This window comes from Zonotrichia leucophrys, chromosome 3 (assembly GCF_028769735.1).
Source record: "Zonotrichia leucophrys gambelii isolate GWCS_2022_RI chromosome 3, RI_Zleu_2.0, whole genome shotgun sequence".
NCBI lineage: Eukaryota > Metazoa > Chordata > Aves > Passeriformes > Passerellidae > Zonotrichia > Zonotrichia leucophrys.
Window position 1 is genome coordinate 45576330 of NC_088172.1, and position 10618 is coordinate 45586947.

At 41.3% G+C, this 10618-nt stretch overlaps 1 long non-coding RNA gene across 1 annotated transcript; it reads right to left on the reverse strand.

Annotated features, from left to right (window-relative positions):
* Positions 1-308: 308 nt before the first annotated feature.
* On the reverse strand, positions 309-6042 carry LOC135444845 (uncharacterized). The gene is made up of 3 exons (XR_010439318.1): positions 5915-6042; positions 4916-4991; positions 309-1068 (listed from the first exon to the last, which is right to left on the reverse strand). It is a non-coding gene; the product is annotated as an uncharacterized LOC135444845 (long non-coding RNA).
* Positions 6043-10618: the final 4576 nt, after the last annotated feature.

The window sequence follows — 10618 nt, forward strand, 5'->3', positions numbered from 1 at the left end:
AAAAATCCCAATCACGCAGGACCCCAAAATAAAACTGAGGAAATTGTGTGTATGCACGTGCACTGTGAGTATATAGATCATCTTTTGTCTGAACATTGTATTTTAATATAGCCAGTATTTATTAATACAATCAGAAGATCAGGAGTTCAATTCTCTTTCTTATTCATTCCCAGGAAAAATGCTGAGCTAAGTTGGAGAAAGCACAAAAAATAACCTATACAAAAATGATTTATTGAGTCACAGGAGACTTCAGCATTCTTTAAGTGAAGCCTTCAACTAGTTTTGATGATGAATGAGAGAAATTAAAGTTGAAAATACTAGGTCAGTTCTTCAGCAAGCAGAGTAAGTGCAATTATATGAACATAAACTGGGAAAGAGTTGCTTTGCAGAATATATGACATACATAAAAATAGGCTTAATTGAGTGCAGTGGGTCAGACAGTAATATTACCATGGGTTTAGATAAAACAGCAGTCAGGCTCCTCCTAGTTAGACTTGCTTTAGTCTGACTTTAACCATCACCTTCATCTATTTGTTTCAAATGAATCAATTCTGGTTTACACCAGTGTGGCAGGAGGAACAGGTTCCTTGCTGTGGCCAAACACTTCAGCAGTGAACTCAGTGATGGATCACAGAGTTATTCTTAAGCAAGAAAACATTTATAAACCATTTGTGGCCCATTTGTTTTGTCTGTAGTCTTGAATTTAAATTAATTCCATGCTCCTTTGTGAAACACTCCTTGACCAGGAAGAGAAGTTTGAACTTTAAAATGATCCCATAACTATTCAGTTCTGCATGGGAATTGTATTACTTGTAGCTGGAGGAAAATGACTTGCTGCATCTAATTCACTTTTTTTCACCCCTGAGTTGAATAAGGATCTTTCCACGTTGCCACTTTCACAGGCCAGCATGCTCTTCTTTCATGATACCTTCTTTGAAACAGAGCCAGGCTCTGAGAAGACCCCTTGGAAATGTGAATGTGTCCTGTCACATGCTTTATGGGGAAGGAGGAATGCCAGGGTGACTGATGGATGGAGGGTTTGTGTTCTAATGTAAAGGAACAGGCTTCCTGCAAAAGGGAACAGAGCAACAGGCTTTCTTTTTCTGTATGTGGTCTGTTAGCAAAGGTTGGTTACAGTCCCACAGTAAACCTGGATCACCCTCTCCCCACCAGCCCTCAGGAGCCCTCAAATCTCAAAACTGTGAATGCAGCCAATGAGTCACCACATGGGTTAATGTTTCAGCAGTCTCGCAGACGGGCCCACAAGGACATGAGGCACAACGCAGCCTCCTCGCAGGCCTCAGCTGAGCCCATGGTGTCCTGGCCCTGGTACCAGCCATTTTAAACTGACTGTGACCTGAAGATACGAGGTGCTCATTAGAGGCCCTAGTAGCCTAATATCATCAGTAGATTGAACCAAGCTGTTCTAGTCTTTGCCAGCACAAACATTAATAAAAGGGACCATGTCAATAAAACTTCCCAAGATGAACCCATAGAATGAGGCACTTATAGACTATTATAAACAATTTGCCCTTTGGTGGTTGTCTGTTATCAGGCCCAGTCAAAGCCTTGATAAGCCTTGCCTCTTTAGGAATCATTAATTTCCTTGGAAATTTAAACAGCTGTCACTTGTGATACTCTTCAGGTGTACATGTGGGAAAGATTAGCCAGTGTTTATAATCCAATCTGTTCATTAAGTGCCTGCCCATGTGGAACCTCCTTCCCGAGCGAGGAGTCCAGCCTGCTAAGCTCCCACAGATAATTGGAGGCGGCCATGAATTATGCGAATGAGCTGTCGACAGCAGGGATCATGAGGCCTTACTGGTATCAGCTGGTCTCAGGACAACTTTTAATGATTCTCAGCAAACAAGATCTGGCCTCTCTGGGCCCATGTACTCCTTATTAATGAAGAGAGCCAGGCTAATGGCTTGGGCTTTCTGCTTGGGCTTCTGTCCGTCCGGCTTGCTCCTGCTGTCTGAGATGGCATCTTTCCACAGCACAGGGAAATGACTCTTCTTGGAATCAGGGTCATATGAGGTCACCAACTGGCCTTAGTGGCCCCAGCTGGCCTCACTCGGGATATTCATCCACGTTTCCTCTGTCCAGGGGCTCTCTGTACGGTCATGAATCAGCACTCTGTCTGGTCCTGAGCTAGGTGTGACTATCTCCAGGTCCTACTCTGTAGCTAGCTGGAGCCACTCAGTCACATGTTGCAGTTTATCTCCAACTCTGTCTGCAGCTCCTTCTACTTCTGCTCCTTACTGGAGCCCCTAGGTGGACCCTGGCCCTGGTACATCCCTTATGTTAGGGGTTGTGCTATGGACCCTGTAGTATCATGCCCTGTTAGAGAGGGTATGATCTGTGCTGGAGCTGCCCTTGGCTATTGATTTGTCTGACTTCATGGAACAGTCTTGTTCTTGCTGCTCTCTGGTTGTAATTCCATTATAAGACACAAGCTTCAGGCTTTGCCTGTGCTCCTTCAATACAAGCCCTCTTTCTTCCTTGGGAAACAAGAGATGAGCATCCCCTGCGTCACACTCCAGTACTGAAAATGTTTCTGAAGCTGCTGGTTCTGTGGCCATGGTCACAGTCAAGGGGATGGGTGTCACTGGGCAGCAGTGTTTTGTAAAACATTGCCGTAACTCAAGGAGTCAGGGACTTGCACAACCATGCCCTTAAGAACACAAGTACTTTTAAACACCTACTTATTTCCATTCTTGCTCATTGAGCAATCCCACTTGGGCAGCCAGATCAGACATCATCACAATAGCTGGCATATGACCATTTAGCATGAGATCAGTGTTTCAAATGGCACATGGTTTTGCTAAAGGCATGGGGAGCAGTTGGCAAAATACAGCCTCTCCCACTGAAGCTACTGAGAGTGGAAGCTGCTAAATGCTTTGCAGAGGATGCAAGTAATTTTCTCAATTTACTCCTTCGTCATTATTCTAAAAAGATAATTTTCAATTTTCATTCTCTACCCCTTACCCTTTCTTGAAGTTCCCAACAGTCAGCTGGAATACAATTCTTCTAATTTTCCTTCTCTTTTACTGCTTATCTTTAAACCATTGCCATCATAATGAAAAGAGAGACTGTATCTCATTTCAGGGTCCACCCAAGCCTGGTTTAGGCAGCCTGCAAGAACTGCTGGGCCTTCAGCCAAGGTTTCTCATTTAGGCCAGGGTGGAAAGTTTGGGTTTTCAGTGAGAGTTTTTGAAGGAATGGGTGGAGGTTCATGTCAATACTTCTAAAAGTCATGCTCTGACTTTGAAGCACTTTTCTGGAGATAAACAGACCACATTGTTTCTGGAATTTGTGCTACTTTCTGACCTTCTTGACTAAGGATGATTGAGATCCTCATATTTGATATTCAGATGAGCTCCCTTCTTATAGCAAAAGTCTGCTCTGACCCATCACATAGACCAGCACCGTAAGTCTGCAAACTCTAAAAGCATGTCAAGTACTAGACTGGCTCAGAAATGCTCAGTTGAAATGAATTATTTTATTATTTTCTGTGATGTTCATATATTGAGGTAAATAAGTTTGTCACTGAAAAATGAAACAGTGGACTCTGGGGTCTATCTTTGAAGGGCAGCCTAGGTTCTCTATGTCATGTAACAATGGTTACGTATTTATGTTTTAGAGCAAGGACAGGATTTGACTCAACAACAAATGAGTGAATAAGGCAGACCACATATTGGACAACTTCAAGAGCAGCATGCTGGTTAATTACAGAAAGCTAGAATCAAACTTGATGCCTGGGAGGCCATACCTGGGATAGAGCATCTCATTTTACCCCTAGTTCAAGGAGAAACTGGAGAGAGACTAGAGGGGCTACCAAACAGGTTAGGAGCCCAGAACATATCACCTCTGAGGAGAGATTGAGTGAGCTGGACTTGTTTCTTCCTGACAAAGAGAAACCTAAAGGGTGATTCCTAACAATAGAAATACTAAGATATCAGAGCCAAACTTTTATCTTCTGTGGCAAAGTACATGGGAAGGATCAGTAGGCACAAAAGGTAGCTTGGGAGGATATTAGGAAAAAACTTTTTGATTAGGAGGGTAGAACAGAGGAACAAGGTAGTGTGTTGAGAGCCAGATGCTTCCCATTAGTGTCCAGTGTAAGGACAAGAGGCAATAGGTGCAAACTGGAGTACAGGAAACTCCATTTAAGCACAGAAAAAGCTTTTTTTTAATGGTAAGGATGATCAAACATTGGAAAGGTTGCCCAGAAAGGCCGTGGAAACATCCATCCTTGGATATTTCAAAATCTGACTGGGGAAGGTTATGGACAACCTGCTCCGGCTGACTCCTCTCTGAGCTGGGAGAGTAGACTAGATGATTGTAGAAAGTCACTTCAAACCTCAGCTGTCCTCTGAATCCCTGAAGTTTATCTGTTGTTGCTAGATTGGTCAGAATTTGGAACTTTTTTTTTTTCTTCCTTCTGGCATATCATAGATACAGTCAGTTTTTGATCATCGAAAGGAAATTTTCAGGTTGTGCATTAACCATGAAACAGAGACATCAAACCTAGCTCAGTTTGAGTCAGGACAGTCCCTGAGTTTGTGTGGTGCCATACATCACTAACCTGGGTTGGCATTACTTGAATGAATTTTTTTGAAGGTACCCTGAAAGTACAATCTGATAATTTGGATCAGCTGTATTTTGACATTGTCTGGCAAAGATTAGTTCTGTAATAATCACAAGACATTAAAATACATCTTTATTTAAATCTCCCTCCTGATATTGAAACAGTTTTCTTAAAAATCAGCTTCTGTTGGTGTCACATCTGATTTTCCCTCCCTATATGTATCAGATTATGCTCAGTTTTTAAGAACACAATTTATGAAGGAAGCTATTGCTCATAAGAGGATATAAAATGCAATGTACATTGTTGCCATTCTGGAACTCTTACCTGATTCTTCTGCCAGGAGTACCAGTACTGTCACAGGTGTACCACAAAATGCTTCTGCTGAATTTACCTGTATTTTCTTAAACATAAAAGAAATAAGCTAGGCAGTTTTACCTAGTCTTCTTTTTTTTTTTTTTTCTAGATTATTTCAATTTTAAGGTGCCCAGCTCCCTTTAACATTGCACTATGTACTTGCTGAGTTCCTGAAGCTGCAGACTTGGGAAATTGTTCCTAGTGGGAAAACCTCCCAAGCCTGCAGCAATATTGTTATACTGCACAAACCACAAATCTCTGCATATACATCGATGGCAATATGTTGATATTGCACTACCTATTGGAAGGTATCTCATTTTAAAAAAAGTAAAATGAAATTATCATGCAAGGTTGCTAGGAACTAGTGCTGCATGACCATTGAATTTTCACAGAGCAATTAATGTCAGATGTGAACAATCAGGAGGCTGAGCCCAACTACTCCTTTTGACTGTGTGCAAACAGGTGGCCAACTTTCTCTCTGCCACTAAAACCCAGTGTCTTTCAGGAAAAGCAGCATATATCAAATAACCTTAAAAAAATACCAGTTGCCTAGCCACTGTGCCCTAGAGAGAAAGCTTGCCTTAAATTCTGTTTACTTTAACAATAGTAAACAATTTATAAGAACAAATTGGCTGAAAGAGGATCTAACTCTTTTCTTACACTGATGGTATCAATGCATTTGCACTCAGTGGTGCTGCAGTTACTGACTTGGCTGCTCTGGGAAGTCTCCATCCCAAATGAAACTCAGTGTCTAAGTGTCTCCATTTGGTCTTTATTGAAGACCAGCAACTAACCTTGTAAACTGAAGGAAAAACACTATCTGATCAGTTGTTGTCTTTTTTTTTCCCTTTGATAGTGATTAGTAATTAGTCCTTAAGAGCATTACATATTTAAGGCTTAAGTCAAGCCTAATATAATGTCAGTGACTCATTTGCATTATACTGAAGGTTAGATGGTCTTCTACCTCACCTGCAGGGCCAGACTCCTCCAGGCTACATTAATCTTGTGTTCTTTTATGTCCTTTGCCAGAGCATCTAGAGGAAAAGCTGCTGCCAGCGCTGGCCATGTTCTTGTGAGGAGCTGGCCATGCTGTGCTGCGTGCCGACCTCAGCACGCTCACATGTGCTGGGAGCAAGCTGTAATGGACTGCAGCTGCAGAGACACATCCTAATTTCTGCACCATGGTAGAGCATAAGTGAGAACACGCCTCACAGCTGAGGACCTGCTGTGGCTACGCAAGCTCTTAGGGAGCTTTAAGACAATGACAAGACATAACAGAGGAGCCCACTAAATTTTAGATGAGTCCATGATAAGGAACTGCTGGATAATAGTATTCTTCATAATTTTTCTTGGACCTAGGTTTTGTCTACATTGCATTCAACCCGGCTGCTCTCAATCCTTCTAAACAAATTGGAACAATTTTTATTTTTTTTTATAAATTAGTTATATTTTTATACATTCACTATAAGAATTTTAATGAAGTTTTGGAATTCTGTTTCTAGGATGAAGTCTGCAATATTGATGTATTTTCCTTTCAGTTCCTCCCTTTCCTTGGCAAACCCCTGCTAGCATTAGATTAAAGTATTTGCCTTTCTGAATTGTAGCCTAAATGGTTACAGCTGTTGAATCATCCCAAGCTAATCAGGATGAATTATGGCATCTGATATTTGAATAGACTTAGCTCTCTCTTCACTTGGCTTTGTAAATCACTTTGCCTACGTCTACACAACCTTTGACATGAAACCATGCTCATGGCATGCTCCCTGACATGCTGCCTTGCAGGAGGCTCACAAACAGCCTGTCTGGGCAAAACAGGTGGTGAGACCAAGGCTGTGGGATGCTATCTGTTGAGATGTTCTCCAAGACCACCTGGGGTCAGTCTCTCAGAATGGCTGCCCGTCTATGGAGCTGTGGAGCTCTGCCACAGGGTGGTTCTCCAGTCTGTGCTGGGAGCAGTGATGTCCAGTGACAGCAACCAGGGTCACCCAAGAATCCAGAACACCTGAAACATCCATATACAACCTTGTACAGATGTTGAGTTTTGAACTCTGAGGTGCTGGAACTGTGCTACTACATGTTAGTTTTTATTTATAGGCCACAGTGATATTCCTGGTGATACACCAAAGAGTGACTCTGGACCGAATGAGGCAGACAGCCTGTTTCTGCACAGCTTAAATCTCAGCCATTTGAAAGGTTAGATTTTATCCTTGCTGCACATTGGTGTGCACTGTGCTACAAGTACTACCTCTTCCTCCCTTTCCTCACAGACACCACTGGACATGCTAAAGAGTACCAGAGTCTTCACTCACTGCAGAACGCACGAGCTCTGACTCGTGTGAGATGTGGAGAGAGAAATGTGCCAAAACAACAGCCAGGACTGAGATGGATGATGCTGCCTGCCCAACATAGACTGGCCCCAGTTGGTGCTTAGATTTTTCATCCAAAAGAGCTTTGGTAAATACTAAAGCAGAGATGAGTGCAGACTACACAGTATTCAGGGGGAATGTGGAGCTGACATATGGATGTAGATTAGTGTTGCACAAATCAGTTTGGAAGGTCCCTGACTTCCAGTGAGAGAGGAGCTCTGGCATGTATGTGAATTCAGTGCACAACCCTGCAGCTCATCTGCATCCTTCAGCTCTGGAGGTTGTGGCTGCATTTCTTCCCTCAGCTTCTCATTTACAACCTTCACACCTGAGGACCCACAAAGTCACAAGACTTTACCATCAAACTCCTCCTGGCCCTGTCTATGCTGTTCACAGCTTCTGTGGAAGGAAACTTGATGGGATCTAATGTTCCCTCACTCTGTCTCTTCCTTTTGAGAGGAGCACCACTGAGCAATGCCAATTCTCTTGCTTGAGCTGGATGCCTTGAAGGAGTGGCAATAGCATTGGCATCTGCCCTACCCACATGTTCTGCTTTTGACACTTTCTTCCTCTTTGATGACGCTTATATTTTTGCTGATTTTTAAATTTCATCACTGTTTGCTTTGGGTGGGTAGCTGGTATTAGACATGAATGAAGTATGTTCTTAGGGAGAAATCCATTGAGAACAATGGTCATAAGCAGATAACTCGGGAAATACAAGAACAGAGCGAGCAAATGAGTGTGCTATGAGGCCTCCCAATTTTACACAATTTCCAGAATCAGGTGTAGTTTCCATGCATTAAGTTTTCTGTAAAGGATTTTTCTTCCACCACTACCTGATGTAGTGTCCCCTGAAACACATCTCTGTACAACGTCCACTACTGCCCATACTACAACAAGACCCTCCCTGTCACATTTGTTTGGATCATAATATGCAGTCTTTGCTTGATACCCTCCTGGCTTTTCTCTGGAGAAAATAGTGAGCAGCTGATCCCTATTCACTTCTAGCCTCTTATGACTATGTGAACTCCTCCTACTTTGGTGATTTATTTTTCAGAATAAAGAAGACTGGCCTACTCAGTCATTCCCTGTACCTGAGTCACCATTTAAAAATATAAGGGCTATTGCTTATAAGCAATTTATACTTCCTCTAGATAATTAATCTTTTATGGATGTAGAGACACCATTTTTAAATGTCATTTCCTTGTATTGACTCTATTTACAAAGAAAAATATGCCTAGCACTGTCACTTCAGAGGTAGTAGTTTATGGTATCCTTTGAACTGTCTTGTAAACAAGGATAACATGAATCTTTTATCCTCCATCACAAAGACATTCCTATTTCTATAAACTTGGAGGCTTCCTGTAACACAATACAATAATTTCACAGTTTAATAGAGTTTTCAGTTTCACTGAAACAATAAACTAGGGAAAAAAAGAATATTCTAAAAACTCTTGGAAGGCACAACTTGAGCTACAGTAAGCACAAGCCAAGTGTCTGCAAATGCTTACTTGTGTTGTTTCTCCTGCAGCAATTGCAATAACCATATAATATGTATGTGAACCTTCAAGGAGGCAGGAATGATGGTTCAAGTGCTGCTGCCCATAAATAACATTGCCTCCCATGATTCAAGTTCTCTGGCTTTGAGCCTTCTGCTCTGATTTTTCTCATTTGTAAATGTAAAGCCCACGCTGTCAAAGATAAAGCGTGGATGCTCTAAGAGATTTTTCTTAACCACAATAGGCTAGAGGATCTATTTGGTATGATCAGACGTTTCTGTAAATGATGTTTCTTTTCATTGGCACATGAAAGTCTATTGCTTTTGTCTCTTTAACGATATGATGTGTAAATCATCTTGCTGATACCACCATCCCAAGAACCAGTTATGTGAAAGAGCTTTTGCAAACAATGCATCTTGCCCTTTGACCATTTAAAACCCAACCAAAACAAACAAAAAATCCTCCCATAGCTAAGATGTGATCTGTTTAACTCAACAGGAGGTTTCCAGGACTTGGGTGAATTTTAACCATCCTTTTTGACATAAGTCAAGCTGTGCAAAGCAATGAAATTCTGATTGACATGTGCTGGGACGACTGGATAGTGTTACAGTTCCCTCATTAAGAGGTACTGGAGTTAAGCAGGGGGAGTTGAACTTTCCTCTGTATTAAAACAACAAGCGTGGGAGACGAGGAGAGCAAGCTGGAGAACAGGAGTTCACCTTATAACAACAAAGGCTTAACATGCAGTATATCAAGTCTCCTGAACTTTGTCCTGCTTGGTAGTTTATCAGACAACCAAGATGAACAAAACAGCAAAGAATGATTTAAATCTGTCCTGATTTCAATCTTCTGGCCTGATTTTCAACTTCATTTTTTTTCTATTCTATCATTTCATTGTTCTGTGTTCCCCATCCTCAAGAGACGTTCACAGTTTATATTAATCTTAGAGTTCAAAATATATATAGATCCCATTAGTGAAATAAAACACAGTGAAGATGGGTGAGATGTAAGACAGACGTTTTTCTAACCTAGTGATGACTTCTTTTTTTTCAGCATTGTATCCAATTTACTCTAAAACAGAAACATGGCTTAAATAGTCTCCAGTAATTTTTTGTTAATGTTAAAAGTACCTAACTACTGTTAAAATCCATGCCAATACATTTGTGGCTTTTTTGAAACAGCAAAGATTTTTCATACCACCAAGATGAGAATAAACCCTATAATATGAACTGACACTCTGAATCAAATTTTACAGAAAGTCTGTATGAAAATTGGGAGACATGACATCTCAGTTCACAAAGTTAAAACAAGGCTATTTTGATTGTGGGGGGTTGGTTCCAGAAAAAGACACCACAACTCACAAGACCAATATTTAGCCTTGCTGAATTATTTAGAAGCAATCAGTCATAAAATATTTTGCCTTGGAAAAAACCAAATTATTGAAGTCTTGATGTTGAGGTAAACCCAAGACACTGAGAAACACTTCCATTGATTACAGCTGAAGAAAAGCAAGTGAAGGAAGACAATTATGCAGTGGATCTGTAAAACTTGGTTTCAAAAGGAATTTTGCCCCAGGTTCTGTTCTACTCTCCTTGGGAATTGCAGCTCCCTCTTCATACCTCCTTAGTTTTTCTTTTCCAAGTGCTCAGGTTCTGTTATGGCCACGTATACACTGATGGCTCCTCTACGTGCACAGATGGATTAGGTAGAGCTGTAACAGTCTCTTAGCCAGAAACAGTACTAATTCAAGATTTTGGAAGTGCTTTTGCCAGGACAATAAAGTTAAAACACAGTGGCACAGTGTGGTT